The sequence below is a fragment of the Corvus kubaryi genome, unplaced genomic scaffold (genome assembly GCF_017639235.1).
Source record: "Corvus kubaryi isolate FWS band 111438036 unplaced genomic scaffold, C.kubaryi_AGA036_p1.0 split3-73, whole genome shotgun sequence".
Lineage (NCBI taxonomy): Eukaryota > Metazoa > Chordata > Aves > Passeriformes > Corvidae > Corvus > Corvus kubaryi.
In genome coordinates, this window is record NW_024582091.1 from 5,933,101 (window position 1) to 5,952,513 (window position 19,413).

Consider the following 19,413-nt stretch of genomic DNA (forward strand, 5'->3'; position numbering starts at 1 on the left):
AAAAAAAAAAAAAACAGACTAAACTAAAACCCCAACATTTTCCCTGCATATTTTCTTCTTTTTCTTGCCCTGGAGATGCACCTGGAGAATATTAAAGTGGATTTTTTTCTGACTTTCCCAACACAAAAGAACCATTAAATAAGATCTGGATTTTGGTGCCAAGTTGAGTCCCCGCTTACATCTGTGGAAGAACACTAAAGGCACAGAGAAAGCATGTAGCCTGTGAAAACTTCAGCGATGGAGGGTGTGTATGACTCTGGATAAACTCAGAGGGAGCTCTGGGTTAGTTGGAGTCAGAAATACCCATCTTCCCGTTTGTGAAACGACAGCCTCATGTAAATCATGAAGACGTGACAAACCCTTGGATGCTGCTCATGCAGAATTGGTCTGCGAAGCTGAGTTGTTTTTGAAGTAAGTGTTAGAGACATACTGGGATCCCACCCTGAAGTGAATAAAACTTTCAGGCAGATGAAGAATACTTCTTAATGTGAGACCTCTTCTTCTGCAGCATGCAGTGTTTTGTTGTAGAAGTTATGGTCAGTTTTAGATATCTTTTAACTGTGTTATGGATTACATCCATAAGAAAGAGGACTATGGAGCAGAACATTTCCCCTTTCTCCTGGCATAGGTCCATAGTTTCAGGGTAAGAGGCATGAAGGCAAGGACAGTGAGTATTTCTTTGTATACATTCAAACTTTTTTATTGATAAGGTTTAATATTATGCCAACATAATGCCATTATTCCAGTGGGTAAAGAAGAGTCTCCATTGCTGTAGAGTAGTCTTACAGGGAATGAAACAGTAAAGCAGCACTATCACCATAAAGGAGACCTTTGATCTTCAAATTTGGTGGTATGCAGGGTTCACTACAGGAAAAGGAATTCTTTGTCAAGGTTAGTGAGAAGTGAAAATAAATCCGTGTAAGCTTCTGGAGTTTTGGTTTATTTTGGTTTTTTGAACAGCACAGACTTACTAGGAAACTTTGTTAGTGTCTAATACCCAAAGGAAGCAACTGGTTTGTGCCACAGTGTCAGAAATCAGGTATGCAAAATAACAACAAACATGGATTTTGTTAGCCAGGAGAGTGGATATTCAGGCATCTTTAAGGTTCCCTTAAGAAATATAAAAGGTTGTTTAAACTCACATAAAAATCATATCAAGTCACAGGTACTGGAATTGAAAAATGTGTATTTGTAAACTTTTCCAGGCTTACCTGCAAGCTCTCAAAATATCTATGAGATGAGCAAAACTCTTGTGTTTTGACTGAGAAATCTATTTCTGAAACTTACAAAAAAAGTTGCTATTAGAAAGCTGATTTACTTGTAGTAGACTCCTGTGCCTGGGGAAAACTCTGGTTTCTCAGACCCTTGGATTATTCTGGCAATGAACATTTTCCACCCAGGGATGCAGGGTTCATGAATCCAGCTGGGCAGAGGGGAGGCTCAGTTGTGGTTTTGCTCAGCTGCCAGCTGCAGCCCAGAAAAGCTGTTCCTCCCTGCTTCTGTTCTAATCCATTCTGGACAAGCTGCAGAGAGGGGAGAGCAACTTACAGAGAAACTGCAGCCTGATCTCCTAGCAAACTGAAGCTTTAATAACTGAAAGTGGAAAGGAGGGAGGAGGGAAGGTGAGAGAAGACTGTGCATCACTTGTCCATCAGGCTGGGATTTGGGGCTGCCCTGCCTCCCCCAGCAAGACTGCAGGCACCACTTATCCTCCTGCCAGAGTGCATGGCATGGGTTTGGCTGTGTATTGATAGCTGTATTTCTAGCAGAACATGCTGAAATTCTCGTTACTGTTTCTTATGACGAGAAAAACAGTTCATGGCTCAATTTTCCCTGCTCTGACCATCCCAATTTAAACTTGTCAAGCTTGTGTGCAAAACATCACAGCCTCATGGACATTTGCAGGCACAAGTTTTCTGACGTAAACAGAAAGCCCTTCTTTGAAAATTGCACTCCTAATCCATTTTTCTTCAGCATAACGTCTGCTTTAATAATGACTGTTCTCTCATCAGTTTTCATCTATGGAGAACTGAAGTAGATAAATGTATATTGATCTCTATTAACTACAAATTGTTACAAGTTGCCACTACAACTTGAGTGGAATTTTTTTTTTTTTTAAGATTAAACCATGTGGACTTTACCTTGTTGAAAAGCAGTGGTAGCCTCTGTTCTGGCTGTTCTTTTCCATATGGGTATTGAACTACTGTACTCTCTGGTAGCACTGATATAGATAAGATTTACTTGTAATTTCCTTTCTCATTTGTATTCAGGTACATTGCACATAGTTAATGGTGGCTGATATTTGCTGCTTCAGAAACAAAATGAGAAGCTAAAATCTCAAATTTTCCATATCTATTTCAAGTGATTGAAATGGCAAGGACAAAAATTGCCCTCTTCTGTGGACAGTGGTTGCATCAAATAATTAACAGAACTTTTGCTACTCAGTTTATTGGATCATCTGGAAATGCTTATTAGATATAGTGGCACAGAAATAATGGATATGACAGACGCAACCCCCTCAATCATGACATATGTATGTCTCAGACAAATCTGCAATGCTAGAGGACAGTTCTGAATTTGTGTCTCTGTTTCATGTCTGATTGCAAAGAATGCATAGGGGTGTTTTATCAAGCACAGAGTTGTGGGGGGATCTGAGACCATTGGCTAAGGAACAAAGGAAAAACATAATATAACTACACTGGCAACATGAACAATGGCATTAAGTAGACCCTCAGCAAGTTTGCCAACTGCACCAGCCTGCATGGTGTGGTTGACAGGCTGGAGGGAAGGGAGGCCATCCAGAGGGTGTTGCTGCCTGTTCCGAGCTTCCCTTCCCCCTCCCCAAGACAAGCCAGGACTTGCCTTTGCCATGTGCTCCTTTGTTCCAAGCGCGGGCAAAACCAAATGTAACTCAGACTCTTTAGCAGTGTCTGATTGGCCGGTCACCCCGGGTCCGCCCCCAGTCCACCCCTTTCCCCTTCCCCCAATAAAAGAAGGGCCCGAGAGGGGGCCTGCTCTCTTTGGCTTTGCAATCCTTCTGTGAACATCTGTGTGTTTCTGTTTCTGTTTGAAAGCTTCTAATTGCAGGAATTAGGCAAGCTGAAGACTATATTTCTCCCTCTTTGCTTCTATTGGTGGTATCAGCTTTGCAGCTACTATTTGCTGCTTTCAGAGCTACTGAAATGCCAGTTAGCCCGTGCTACCTCTCTAGGCTGCCCAGGGCTTTCTAAGGCACTGAACTACGAACCTAGCCGGTAAAAAGCTGTAAGTATTTCCACAAGAGGGACCATGGCAGGTTTGAGATGTGGGTCTGTGCAGACCTCATGAAGTCCAACAAGGCCCAGTGCAAGGTCTTGTGCCTGGGCTGGGGCAATTCCAAGCACAAGTACAGGCTGGGAGGAGAATGGATTAAGAGCAGCTCTGAGGAGAAAGACTTGGGGCTATTGGTTGACAAGAAGCTGGACATGTCTCAACACTGTGCACTTGCAGAGTAGAATGTCAATTGTGTCCTGGGCTGCATCAAAAGCAGCATGACCAGCAGGATGAAGAGGTGGTTCTGCTCCTCTACACTGCTCTGGTGAGACCCCTCCTGGAGTGATGCATCCAGCTCTGGGGTTCCAAACATACGAAGGGTGTGGACCTCTTGGAATGAGTCCAGAGGAGAACCACAAAGGTGATAAAAAGGTTAGAGAACCTCTCCTATGGAGACAGGCTGAACAAGCTGGGGTTGCTCTGTCTGGAGACAAGAAGGCTCTGGGGAGACCTTACAGCAGCTTTCCAGCACCTAAAGGGGGCTTTTAAAAAGGGTGTGTAGTGATAGGGCAAAGGAGAATGGCTTCAAACTGAAACAGGGCAGAATTAGATTAGCTATTAGAAAAAAATTCTTTACTATGAGGGTGATGAACACTGGAACAGGTTGCCCAGAGAAGCTGTGGATGCCCTGTCCCTGGAAGTGCTGAAGGCCACATTAGATTGGGCTCTGAGCAACCTGGTCTAGTGGGTTGCACACCTGCTTTTGGCTTGGGTTGGAACTAGATGATTTTCAAGCTTCCTGCCAACCCAAACCATTCTATGGTTTTATAATTTTTAGTTAAATTCTTGTATATACTCTCTGAAGCAACTGATTGTGATATAATGTAACTCAGTAAATGCTAAAAGACAGAGCTAGGTGTTGGCAGTGTCCTGTATCAGCACTATATTTAGGGGGATAATTTGTGTTCAGTAGAGATTACTGGTAGGTGCATGTGTTCATATAATCATAATGATTTGCCTAAAGATGTCATTGGGTGTGTTTTTCTTTAATTAAGAAGGCTACCTGTTACTGCTTTTTCTAACAGCTTATTCCAGCAGAAAGCACTTTTCTGCCTAGAATGTAACCCATGCCTAGGAGCTAACCACAGTTTCAAATAACAGAGGCGTTTCAATATGTTACAGAGTCCTGCATATTGGCTAGCTGCTTCTCAGTTAAAAGATTTATGATATATATATAAAACACATGAAAACTGGAGCCACCAGCTGTAAACTATTAATGCAAGAGTGGTAGGCTTGTGCAATCAGGTAAGTTCAGTTGCTGTGCGCTGTCGGGAAAGAGTAGATTCCATATTATTCAGATCAATGCGCTTCAGTACATTCTGTTAAAACATCCCAGTTTCCAGGCAGCCTGTAGTCTCTAACCATTTCCTGAAGCAATTAACGAAGTATAATGCAAAGCAGAGATGAAAACCAAAGTGAACTATTGACTGTAAAACATGGAGTAAATCTCATGTCACTTCTCGCTTAGTCATAGCTTAGTGCTGTTAATCATCTACTCTTTGTTGCATTGTCAGGTGAACAGCTGAGATTTTAGGTGATTTATATGCCTGTTGTTCACTTTGCAATTCAAATGCCTGGAAGTGCATGTGCTCTGCTGCCAAATGTCAGCTGGGAAGAGGTAACCTGCAGCTTTTTGTGCTCTGGGAGTACCTTGAGCTCCTCTTGAGTCATCCCCAGGGGAGGTATGACCTTTTTCTAATTTGTTCATAAACAACTGGCTGTGCAAGTACCACCATACTGTTAGAATATCTCATCTTTCCAAATCCTTCAGCATAACCCTTTGTACTGTAAATATTTCCAGTAATATATGACCAAGCTGTGGGGTCATGAATCTGGTAGTATTGGCATTGGAACTTACAGACAGAAGGCTGAACACAAGCATTTTGAACAGCTAAATTCAAATGTGTTTGTTTGGAAGAAATAGATCTAAAAGATGAGTAAAAACAAGGCCATGACTCTCGTGTGGACAGACTGGATAATACATATTGGTCTTGAAAAGGAAAAAAACCATTTCGGTCCTTCCATTTTTCTTATACAAGCACAGTTGGGCCAAATTGTTCCCTCTCTGACTCTTCCAAGGGCAACAAGTACCATAAAAGATCATCTCTCTATTTCAGAAGTATCTCTAGCACAGCTTAAAGCAAAGTGGGAATGTAGATGTTTTATATATGCTTAGAAACTGCTGTTAGATGTTGTTAGATGCTAAGTTCAGACTTTATGCAAGTAAAAGGAGCTTGGCCTTTATCCTGCCACAGGATAGGAAGTGTCTGTAACTGCTGGGTGCAAGCCTCACACTGCAACCATCTGGTGCCACAGAAATGGCTTTAAATTATTTCTTTTCTCCAAGAAGCTAAAAAGCTCTGTGACACTAAAAAAAAAAAGGAAACTTTTTTAGCTGTCATTACTCTTTTGGTGTTTTCCCTTGAAGTACCTTTATGTCCTGAACTTCTCTAAAACTCAAGTTCTCTCTCAGTATCTTTAATGTTGAGTCAGTTTTTTCTGAGTACCTCATGACAGAATTTGTGAATGAAAATAATGCCAAGAAATATCTATTTGTTTCTTACCATTTCCTAGCATTGTGCTCTCTTCAAGCATAGAATAGTCTAATGCTCCCCTATAGATAGCAGTTTATGAAACTTTTTGCAGAAGGGAAAACTGCATGTGCCTCAGTTGTCTGGTTCAATTTAGCACTTTACAATAAGTTGTCTTTCAAGAGAAGAATAATACATTTTGGCAGTTACTCTAATGGGGTAATGATGAGCTACTGTTGAATGGAGCAATGCATTTTCTATTCTCTCAGAGCTGTCTTTTGTTGCTATTTACTTTTTGGGTTGCATTAAGTTATTTGTTAATGGCACTAAACTCCTTGTTTGTTTGGGATGGGTAGTTGACTAAATTGCTTTATCTGAAAATAGATGCAATGGTATGAAATGGCCTCAAGCTGCGCCAGGGGAGGGTTGGACATCAGGCAGAAATTATGAAAGGAAAAAGTTGTCAAGCATTGGAATGGGCTGCCCAGGGAAGTGGTGGAAGTGTTCAAGAAATGACTGGACATGGTTTATGGAGTGGCTATGGTTTAGTGGACAAGGTGGTGTTTGGTCAAAGGTTGGACTTGGTGATCTTTGAGGTCTTTTCCAACCTTAATAATTCTGATATTCTATGGAATTTGAAATCTGTTGCTGTCTCGAACTGTGATGATCTCCAGAAGATGAGATGTGCTCTAAATATCACCTTTTTGATGTTCAAGTAGAAAAGATATTACCATTTAATTTTTGAAAAAACCATATTCACATGCTAACATGCAGCCTGCAAATCTCCATGCTTTTATGAACATGCTTGACAAATTTCAGCTTGCCTTTCTGGATTTTGATTTCTTTTCAAGCCACCAGCATATACAGACTTGTAAGTCTCCTGTATTGAGGGTGTCAGTGACTTGAGAAGTATAATTTCCTGGGTGTTTGCTATAGAGTCCTCTATATCTTTTCAGACCATTTTTCCCTTTCCCAAAGGGAAAAGCCTTTTTTGTTAATCTGTAGTAGTTTTTCTATGTTCTTAAATGTTTTATTAGCCTATTTAATCAGTCCATTATACAGCGGTATAAAAGTCACTTGAATGATCTGTTCTCCAATAGTCATAACTTGGCTCAACACTAACAGGATAAACAGGTCCATAGATCTTTCTACATCACCACCTATTTATTCTTTTCCCAGACCTGACTTATGGGATAGACTTTATTTATTTCCTTATATCTGAGCAGCAATGCCATTTACCTCTGCTTGGTTAACAAGTCTGTGTGACTGCAGAACTCTTCAGTCATGCTTTGATTATGTTTATCTTCGAGCTTTTCACTTCACTTTGTCTTTTCATACATATTAAAGGTGGATCTAGAGATCATGGAGGTAAATTTGAGGCTTTGCACTGACTCCAGTGAGCCTCATTTCTGTACCCATGGGAACACCCAGACTTTTATATGAAATATGTAAGTTGGACATACCTTTGTCTGTTATCTGTTAAGTAAATTAATAATTAACATTCGTTATTTAAAGTAAAAGCATGTTACTCTGAGATCTGGTGAATATAGTGTCCAGATAACAGAACCTTTTTTTGAGTTAGCTCATGCCATTCAGATTCGCTGACTCTTGCCTTTCAGAAAAGCTCTCTTAAACTTTTAAGTGGGTTCTAATTCTTCATGCAGCTTCCTGCACTGTAGCAATATATTTTATTAAAGTATGCTTTCTTCACCATTGACTGCTGGGATTAAATGCAGTAACATTAACCCATCATTACACATTTCAAAACCTGTCAAATTCATGTACCATCTGAAGGGACACTTTCCCCAGTTCATATATATAGAAGGAGTTCATATTTGTTCTGTGAGTCATTTCTCACTTCTGAAATTCATTCCCTGCTATGTGCAAAGGTTGTGTTAAGTTTCTGCATGTGGTTTCAGATTTATGGCTGCAGTGGTATTGCTAATCACAGGAGACAAGTCTGAGATGGAAAAAGGAGTTAAGAATAGTTGGCAGCTCTCTGAGAAGCTATATTAAATCTTCAGATATTAATAATTTCAATGAAGAGAAAGAATATGTATGAAGTACTATAAGAAAAAGGTTAGCTCAAAACAAATTCTAAGTGTAATAAGAGTAGATGTGGAGATTTGACCAAGTTACTAAGGATGATTTGTAAAGAATTAAGTAGGAACAAAAGAAAAAATCCAGAAAAATTAAGACATGCAAAGATAAACAAAGCCAGAATGTGCAGTATAAAATAGCTGTTATATAAGTACAACAACAGGAAAAAACCCATTCCACTCAGTGAAGAGAGAAAGTTGTGGACAGATGAAAAGTAAAATATGGAAATATTTAAATCTTTCTTAGCTCCATTTCTCAGATTATCACTTGACAAACTGCTATTTAGACAGGCAATAAATGGATGAAAGCTCAGGTTAGACCAGTTGAAAGACAGATGGGATAACACTTAAAGCAGTTTAACAAATTATCTGGATCATAACACCTGTGCCAGGATTGTAAGAAGTGGCTGAAATTAATCACAAGTCATTATTAATCTTTGAGTGTTTGTGGAGGATAAATGAAATTCTGAAGGAATGAGAACTTGGTACCTATTTTTATCTTATTAAGAATACAAGGGTTTTATTCTTTATTCTGAAAAAGAGAAAAACAATTCCCAAATATTAATTTTTGTTCTCTCTGGATAGGAGAGCTTTCAGTGTAGCGAGGCAAGTTTGGATGAGACAGTAAAACAAAATAAAATTTCCTAAACCTTTCAAATGTTAAAGGGGTACATATTTGTGAAAACAGGTTGCTTAGGGAGGTTTGAGAGCACAGTCGTGGTGCATTGTTAAGGTTAGCTTAGACAAGCATGTGCCAGGAGCAGTGTGGGCATGTTTGATCCTGGTTACAGGTAAGAAATGGATTATATTGTCTCTCAAGGATCCTTTCAGAGTAGATACCTGCTTTTTTATAATGTCATTATTCAAAATATCTATTTTGAGTGTCCCTGTATCTTCTATTATTTACTGGTATATAGAAGTCCTTGCAGCTGGATTCTGTTGTTTTCTCACCTGATATTTCGTATTTGAAAACTAGACCTTTTAAAAATGACCACTTTTTGGTTTTTTCCCCCTGAAACATAAGAAAAAGTACCAAAACATTGTGCCTCTTCTGAATGACTAAAATTAAGCAACGTTAAAAAAAGTTCATGAAGAATTACCCAAAATATACTGGGGGAAAAAATCTCAAGGGAACGTGGTACTAGGCAGAAGGGATTTATAAAACAGCTAGAAACAATGAAAATCAGTGGTGAAAACAGGTCAAAAATGAGAGGCATGTTGCAATGGCTATATAACTATCACTTTTACCTAATGTGATGTCTCTGCCTGACCCTGTGAAAGGAACATGGGCAGTGTGAATCCACAGCGTGTTGGGAAGAATGAGTGTGTAACAACCCAACCTGCTCTTCTCAACAGCTTTCCAAGGGTTCCATTTCTTAAAATGAGAGATAGTCAGCCAAATATAATAGGCTGCACAATCATCTCTGCTCTTTTCCCTTTCTTAAGCCCTTGGTACATCCTAAAGCCTAGTTGGACATCCACTCTGCCAAGGAAACAGCCTTCAGTGTATGCACAATTAGACAAATAGTATAAGGTCTCAAATTATAGGCATGCAAAAAAACCCAGAGAGAGATGATGCACATTATGAAGACCTGGGGCAGAGTTCTTCCTCCAATCTGTATGGTCTCACCTGTGGGGATACCCCTCTGCTACCCTCTGGGAGAAACTGGCAGCAGCTTACAGGACCTTCTCTGCTCCTCAGCTGCCTAACAGGGCATGCACCATGTGCTGGCCAGAAAGACAGAGTCTCTTTCTCCTTTACTGATTATTGCAAAATTATACAAGGCCTCAAGCTTTCATCATTTTTTTCAATATATTTTATTTTTCAAAGCTCCAGTGCTTTCCGGGAGAGTTATGGATTCCTGCATAGACTACTTATTAGGCTGTTTATAATAGAATGCTGCTTTTAGTCACTTTTTGTGGACCTAGAAATATGAATTTCTTCGGAGTCTGTAGGCCATATGAGGAAAATCACTGCATTAACCACACAGTGTAAAGGATGACTGCAGAGGGCTGTACAATTTCTGCATTTAATACCTGTCCTTGTGTTGTGGGAAACCCAGAACAGAAATCATTGTTCCATTGTGCTAACTGCAAAATTACCAAATCTTCAGTAAAAGATGGTTTCTTTCTTGAAGAGCTTATAATCTATGTTTTAAGCCAGTGGAAAGACTCGACAAGTGGTTGGTGCACAGTGTAACACAGATGATTATGTGCAATTAACCTGACAGCGGTGGTCCCAGACTGTCTTCTGCCCTCTCACCTTCTGCTTAACCAGGGGCTATGGTTGTTTTTAACATGGGGTCTCAAATTTTCTTATCCCTCAGGCCTTCTCCCTTCTTCAGAGCCTTTAATTTCCTTTCTGGACTCTTTCATTTCTTTCTAAGTCTTCTCCCTGCAGCCTTTTTACTATTTTCCTCTGACATTCGTATCCTTTTTAGCTTGGTTTGCCAAAGTAAGGTATATTGCATTTCAAACTTCCAGTTACAGGAAATAACCATTACTAACCTCTCTTTGTGCCCCCTCTCTTTTTGGTTTGCAACATGCTTGTTTAATGTGGCTGCCTGTTATTTCTCTAAGTTTATGATACTTAAAGCAGAGACTTGGGTTTTTCACAGCACCTGCTAATAAGGATTTAAATTTGTTGGCACCAAGATGCCTGTTACAGACCTTTCACTAATGATACTAAAAATAGAGTCATTAGAAAGTTTTTGTTTTTGAATATAAAAAAGTCAAACTATGTGAAAACTTACTGCAAAAGCATAGGGGGTTTTTTGGCGGGGAGGAGGGGAAGTAAAGAGAGTATTCCAATTTTACTTGATGCTGGATAGCAATTTAGAGAGTTTTACCCAGCATTACAAACATGTGTTTTATGTTTAACTTCATTTATGATAGAAAAGTCCTAAGCATGGCCAGGGTGCAGCGTAATTCCAGCTTGAATTGCATTGATAAAAGTAGGACCAGCCTGAATTTTTTTCAGTGCTGGATTTAATTCACTTTGAGTGAGTCTTATACAAGCAACACTTAAAGGATTCCTACCATGCAGTTCAGGCAATATATTTTGGCTAAGCTGAAGGTGTGAAACAATAGTCACCATCCCTGGAGGTATTTAAAGATGTGTAGATGTGGCACTTGGGAACATGTTTTAGTGGTGGGCTTGACAGTGCTGCGTTAATGGTTGGACTCAAAGGTCTTCTCCCACCTAAGCAATTTAATGACGATATGTTTCTATATGTCTGGAACCTCAGCTGTAATTACACTGTTGTTGTCATGCAAAAGATCAAATAAAAAAGATAGAAATTAAATAAGGATCTTTGTACAAGTTTTGATAGTGTCATTCTGCTTTTGTTTAGAGGTTGAAGCTTCCTGCCTTCCTTCCTTTTCCACAGATTCCTCACTGCAAGCATATTAAATATAACATGGGAATGACCAAAGCAACTTAAGTTTAGATACTGCATTTCCCTGCCAGCAACTTATAGTAAAGCAGATGTGTATGCAAATTACACCTATCTTAATTCCAGAGATCACTATCTCAGTCAATTACTTTAAAATAACTTATATCGTTGAAACATAAAATGTGATGAAGAAGCTTTAATGTTGGATAAAGAAGGTGTCAGTAACTACCCAACCAAGGGCAAGACTGAAACATATGGTCACATTTTCCCAGCTTTCATTGACCTCATGGGAGCTCTCAGTAAAAAAATCAGTGACAGGGTCTTTGATATATAAGAGTAAGAATTGTGTGCATGTGTATTAGAGGTAATAAGATGTGTCTTGTATTACAGGTGATTTGCTTTTTGGGTAAATATATTCTAAAGAGAATTAAAACCAATGTTTTCTCTACCTGAAAAAGAAAGCAGTGACATTTTAAATGCAAATGCATCCAACCACCTCCTCAGCCCCCATGCTTCTACGTGGAAAAGCCCAGAGATTGAAGCATTGAAGTCCACGTTACTTGCTTTTACTCCCTTATGCAAATTTCATTGCTTTCTTGTACTCCTGCCTTCCTCAAAAGTTAGTGCAATCCCCATTACTCTCAAGACCAGTCTCTTCTAAAGAGACCTGTCAGAAAAGGCACTTGGCAGCCTTGACAAATAACTGTCAAGACTCTGATGTCACAGAGTGGAATAATTTGAAGTTTTAGTCTTTCATTAAGCAAGACCTATTACCTGAGCCCTTCTGTCCACAGTTGTTAAATGCATGTATTTAACCCATGATTCCTCAGGTGGCAGATGGCGTGGTTAAAATCATGCTGAGCACTAGCTACTTTCAGAGATCCTGTAAATGCTTGCAGTCTTGGAGTAACTTTTGTCCCCTCTCATTGAGGGAGAGAGGAAGTCTACAACTAGCAGCATTGGCTGAGAAGGGATACTAGAGTATTCCCAGAAAAACACCCCTTTTCACATAGTGGGCAGGAAGGATTCAGTAACTGCAGGAGATTTTGCTGTGGGAGCCGGTAAGAGTAAACCTCCTTGCATGAACCTATATGCCATGTATTCAGGCTGCTGGTATAATGCAGATGCATGAATCTGACAGAGTTTCTTTCTTTTTTTCTAAATTCTTTTAAAGTCCCCAGTTTCTATGTCCCTTAAATTTGGTGCCATCTTTTCCCTGTCCCGTCCCTTTCTTTGTTATCATAATTACAGCTGGTTCAACAACAAAATATTTAACGTCTTTCCTTTCTGCTGGACATTGAAAGTATTGATTTAACATGTGCCTCGTTGTGTTTCTTTTCTTGTTCAGGGTTTATTGAAAGGCAAACTGGTAGCTGATACGTGCATTTTTTCTGTTCTCCATATATGAGACTCTGATAGGACAGGTAAACAACAGCTACTCTGTTTTGTTGTACAGAACAAAAGAATGTTGCCAAGATATATTCCACTTATATCTCTACAATCGAGTACAATAACCTTCCTCAAGCATTTCTATTTGTTGGCAAGATCCTGTGAGTAGGAAGCATTTTCCCCCTTCATATCTTCTCTTTCCATTTCCTGGATTTTATTTGCAAACAGTTTGACAGGAACATTCTCCCCATACCTGTAATATTAGTGTTACACTACTACTTTTAAATCCCACCAGGTTCAGATGAGAAAGAGAGAAATTTAGAAGCACAGTCTGCTGTCCAAAGAGGGTCTTTACACTGATATGTCATCACCCACTGTTTTAACAATAGTCAGAAAGGCTCACAGGAAAAGGTTTTTCAATAGGAAAATCCTATCCTAATAGAAAACACTTTTGAACACCAAAAATACAGTGCCCAGTGATTTACACATGATGTATCTCCTTTGAAGGGGATATGAATTGAATTATTCCTCTATAGAACAAGCAAAACAGTAAAAAGAGCAGTTTCAGTTTGCTGTGGTATGTATGCATCCTTTTAGTGTACCTGTCTTTGCGGTTTATTTTTGACTTTTTTCCCTCATTCGATTGTTTTCCAGTGAATTTATGCATGCACTCGTGTTGTCATAATGGCTTTGTCTGTTTTGTTCTCACATCATGCATGTTTGAAACCAGTTAAATTTAAAAGGGAAGAGAAAACCTCTGTGGCAGGTTTTCCTTCATGTTATTTCAGAAGAGAGTGGTTCATTGCTATGCTGATGGGGAGCACGTGGCACAGGGTAATTGTTAAAAAATATTCCTTGCAGACACCCATCATCTTTTATTGTGGAATACTCAATATTCTGCTCACAGTAAGGATGTAATTCACTCTGGGCAATAAGACACCAAGCTGAATGCTATACTAATTGCAACAAACCTCTGCAGTGTCTAGCTGTGGAGGTGTATGAATAGAGTCCAGTCCATAAACCACTGTGCTGTGGTGTGGGTGCTGGCAGTAACATGTACTCAGCTGAGGAAGATCAACTGTGAAGTGAATTTGTAAGAGACAGACAGGTCCCAGAAACTCTGATTTCATTCTAACAGGACTGGTTTACTTAGACTCTGTATGGCGTATGTGTATAGAGTGAATAATGTGTGTATTAAGCATATGGATATAATACTGCTCTACAGAACTGGAAAATGTCCATATTCTGGCCAGAATTTGTACTATCCATGAGGCCAGACTAGATGATCATAGTTGTTCCATATGGCCTTAAAATTTGTGAGTAGAAGCAGAATTGTCCACAAAACCTACTAAAAACTAAGCTAAGCAGACCTAGTTTTCCTTTCAAACATTAAGATGAAGATATTGAAAAAAAAAATTATAAAAAGACCTCTTGGAGGGATAATATAATTCTGAACTACTTAAGGGTGTTTTGTGACTTGTTTAGTGCTTTCAGTGCACATTCAAGGTTCTCCTATAAAAGGCACTGCTATGCTCAACTGCTGAGTATTGCTATTATTAATGAAGGTCCATAATGGTTCTAAATTTAGACTTATAGTTCAATATAGAGTTTAAGATCTTTGCTGGGGTTACAGCCATGAAGGTCTGCATGTAAGCAGTCCCTGTCAATTACTGACAGTGACTTATATAGGATGGTGTCTGCTTGTGTCTCATTATTTTGATTTGAAGACACTGTACCATAAACATTCAGAATGCTAAAACCCCAAGGGAAGATGAACATGCTGATAACATGAGCATAAAGCTGTCAAAGGAAGAAAACATTGAGTATATCTCCAAGCAGGGCTTTTGCTAAACCACAAGCTGAATGTGCCCTTTGAACACTGTAACACATATTGTGGTCTAAATCTTAAACATACACATCCTAGCAAAAAACTTCCACCACCCTATAAAAATATTAAAAATAACACTTTCTATTGTGCTTTTGTATGCTATATATTTAGAATAGCCATCATTTGAAAAAGTAAAGGTTAACTTACTTATGTCAGTGTTTAAGGCTTCCTAGAAATGTGGGTTTAGAATTCAGAATTTTTGTTAGTTTGTGAAGCTATGAAGTATTTATTAGGCCACACATGTTCATTGCTTCTTTGGTCTTAACTCCAATGTACAGAGTCCCTGATGCTGGATTGTAGTATGAAATTCCTTTAGGGTGTGGAGACGTGAGCAGGTCTTTGAGAAACATGGGCAGCTGGCAGGCAGTGATGACACAGTGCTCGGGATGGAACAAGAGCAGCAGGAAGGGAACACAGGCACCATGGCTGTGTCCATCACGTCCAGTGTGGTGGCCCCATTGCTCTCCTTGGTGAGGAGAAGGTTGTGCTCAGGGAAAGTCTGCCTGGTGGGTGTAATTCTGTACAGCAATGCCTGCCCTGCAAGGGTCAGACAACCTCCCATTTAGCACAAGCTGAGTGATATCTCAGGGTTTCTTCCAGCTGTATTTTCTGCAGATCTCCTCTAGAGCAGCTCATATGGATTTGGAAGACTAACCAGAGAAATCTTGAAAATGTGGTTAGTACTGACAGGGTGTCACCAGTGTTCTTCTTCCAAATACTTTCAAGTCAATCTTCTACTTAAGGTGGAACTAAAATGACCCTCCTATGTGTTTATGAGAAATATTGTGTGTGATGGGGGTTAATGCACAGTGTAAAACATAGTACAAAGATACGTCATCCTGCTTCTCCTGGGAAAACAGTTAATGAATCCATGTTTAGTGGTTCAATACTTTTTGTGTTGCATCAAGCTCTTGTGCAAAGAAGAGGTACCTGTCCTTCCATCCTCTGATTTATTGGAGAAAAGAAAAAATATTTGAATAACACAGATACCCTTCCTTAGTAAAGGTTAGACATGCTGTTGACTCACTCATGTCCTCAAAAATAAGTATATGAATCACTTTTTCCCCCATAAATGAAACATTTTTGGTTTTATTTTTGGAATTCACACTTTGACTTATTCAATAAAATATAAATAGGTGCTAGTGTAGCACATGCTCACAGCAAGAATAAAATGCTGTCACAAAAGTGATTTACCACACAGGAGCCTGCTGTTACCATTTCTTTGCTCTGCAGGCTCATGTTGCTGAAAAAAATGCAAGTCAAGCCTAGGTCTTTGCAATCAGAAAATAGATGGTTGAATTATTTAACATATGAAAGATTGAAGTGATATGAACACAAAAGGCCTGCAAGTTTCTAGTCTCTGGAGACATTTGTAAGTCCTGTATCCATGAAAGTGATATACTGTTTATCTGGATTAGGCTGCCAAATGAAATACATATTTATGTATCTTCCATTCCAGGCTAAGCATCGTGTCAAAGATGTCATCAGGAAGTATGAACAAACACATAGTTATAGTACCCATTATCTTTGTGGTTACATTCAGTTTTTCTCTCAAGGAAGTTCATTTTCCATATCTACTAACTGGTGGGTGATTTCTCCCTGTCTTTGTCTCCACCCATGAGTGTTTCAGTGTTTTATCTCTCCCCTGTCCAGATGGGGAGGGGTGTGACAGAGTGGCTTTGCTGGGTACCGAGCACCCAACCAGGGTCATCACACCACAAAATTGTATTAAAATCAATGTCTATAAAGAAGGAAAAATTGTGGGGTTTTTTTTGTTGAGGTCAGGCCAGGGACAGAAAGAAACAGTCCTGCCAAGAGAAGGAGGGTCCTACTTAAGGGAACTAAGCATGTGATTTTGTGCAGGTCTTTACAACCGTGTCTGTCTCTCTTCTCAGGCTACAATTTGATCACTTTCCAACCTGCTTGTTCTCCATAAGGGTGAAGATAATAAACACCCGTGAAATGGCTATAAACCATCCATTGTGTCTGTAGAGCAAATAAGGCATGCCAGTGTGATGACAACCTCCTCAAAGTTGGCCACAGAGGGCTTCAAGCCCTTCACACCAGGAGTGTCTTCACATGTAACAGCAGTGAAGCAGCTTCCTCTTCTTCCCTCTCATGCCTTTGTTATCCACAAGCATGGCCAACATCCTAAAGGTCACTGAGCTGCAAAATCACCTAGAAAAAGGAAATCCTAGAAAAGGAAGTAGAGAGAACTGTAAATAAGGAAAAAACCAAATTCTTAGATGAGGGAGTGCTACTGCCCTGGAGGGACAGATTCTCCTGGCCTCCACCACAAAACTCCTGGCCATTGCTTGTCCATTGACTTTTCTCACACAGCTATTGTCTGGAAAGGTCTCACATTTTAGTATTTGACTGAGCACATTTAAGTTAAATGCTCAAAGCTGCTGAGCACCCAACCACTGTGACTGAAAGTATTAAAAAACATGCTTAAGATAAGCATCCAGACTCTGGAAAATATATGTCTGTAAATAAGGGATTTATCCAACTATGTGTTGACATTTGCACCTTGGCTTCTTCTGACCCTGTAGTTATTAACTGTGTAATGGAGAATTTGCACAAAGTGATTGCTGTCTATAAATCCCTAATTCAACAATTTATTAACTTTTAAATCCTTGACTTTGCAACCTGACTGATTCTTCAGAAGAAATGTCTGTGTAGTCTTCGGTTTTCAGAAAGCAGACTGAAATAACAGAAATTTTCTCAGGAGAAATTGTCTGTTGACAGAATCAGAGCCTTCTATTGCAGAGATCTTTGTCACTTCAGCAGCAGCAGATTGTCATCACCTGTTTACTAGCAGTAAAGGAGAATGAAAAGTGCCCTTTCCAAGGTGCTTTATAGCCCATAGCTGATACCAGGTTTGGGAAATTAGAATTATGCTCTGCATCTTGAAGAGAAAGATCCTTTGGTGGTTAGAGATCCTGCTTTGCTACATCTATCATGATCTTTTCCTCAGTCCTCTGAAGTCACTTCTCTTTTTTAGCTAATCTCAGGCTAGACTGGCTTCTCCTGGATCTTTAGCCATTACTTGTCCTAACCTAGTCCTTCAACTGTGTCCTTATTGTCCCTGGTTTTGCATCAAGTGGTAGCTTTCTCCTTGTTGCCTGAGTGCCAGAGTTGGGAAGGTTCAAGACTATGCCCTGAATTTTTGTTCTTGTGAAAAAAATTTAGTAAGTTTTTATAAGAAAAGCATGACACACTGCTATCTCTGGATATGTTCTGCCACTTGTAATTCTACCATGGAAGCAGAATTTGCCCATTTCCACTGAGCTGCCTCCGTGTGGTCTCTGTAAGGATGGGACATCTGGTATAGTAGCCAAAATCTGTGAGAAAACACAATATATTTGGGGGTTCATGTCCTAAATTTGTTTAAATGTCAAGTTGTTCATGTCAGCTGAGAAACAGAGACAATCTGCCCTGCCACTCACTTTCCTGTGCATCCTAATCTGCTGCAGCACCATGGGAAGAAAACCAATGCAGTGAAGGAAAGCATTCACTGCCCTGTTTCAAAATAAGGCACAGGAAATCCCAAATCGTTCTAGACCATCCCAAAGGAGTAACTCCTGAAATCTTTGCTTTAAACATTTCTTGTGCTGTGCTGAAAAAAGCAGCTGCCAAACCATTTGCAGGCTTGGTGTTGAACAGTGAACTCAGGCTGGGAAGGGGCAGATCACTTAACAGTGACACCACATAATTTGTTGTTACTGAAGTCCGTATTTATCCTATTAATAAAGAGTTTGGTGTTAACATTTTTGTGTAAATGAGGATAATTTATTAAGTGAAAAAAAGAAGAAACTAAGGAGAACAGATTGCTCTAGAGGGCAAAGAAATATATCACTGCAAACATACATAATGAATGCAATTTATAAAGCACTTTTAATTAAAAGTTTTAAACTTGAATTATATAATTTGATTGCAAAAGTTGAGCATGTTTTATTAAGCCAGACTTCTCAGCTGATCTTTGTACTCCATTTAAGAGAAAATAACTATTATGTTTATAGCTGTCTCTTTGTCATTAAGAAATTATTTATTTATAACTTACCAAAGTGGTGTAAGCAAAGCATTTGGGATCTGTGCTTTTGTTCACCAGTTTCCTCTGAATTAATTTCCATCTGTCTAGGCCTTTTAACAGAGATAGTTATTCTTCTTTATAGGACTGATGAATAATACTAATTCTTGCATACTGCTTTTTATAGCTTTTGGAAAACTATCCCTTAGCTTGGGAGCATGAATGCTTATATTCCTTCTTCAAACATATACTATACATTATCATATGTTTAAAGACACAAATAGCAAAGGAGTATCTGCTGCAATGAGGAGTCTGATGTCTTCAGATGATTGTTTGCTCTGAGCATATTAGTGAAGAAAGTTGTCTCAGCTCTGTCCCACAAAACCTCTGGTTTTCATAAGAGTTTGTTGCACAGAACAAAGCAAAACTGCATTCCCAGCTTTTGAAAACATTGAACAATTTGAGAGGAATTTGGGTAGAGATGGTAAATGCAAGTGCTTTCTACCTTATGGTCTTCATTGTGACCAACAAGTGCCCACCTGAGATGAAGCCATGGACAGCTCTGGGAATGATCCATCCCCTCCTCCTTAATTTTAAGGTTCAGTATCAACAAGAGAGGAGGTGCTGAAACTTGGAATAGGGGCTGGATGTCCAGTCAAGAAATCAGCTTGATACTGCTCTGAGATATTGAGCTTTAACAGAAGGTACAAAATGTATTGTACTTTAGCAAAAGCTGACCTGGGGTTTTTTGGGTGTTTGTGCTGTGTAG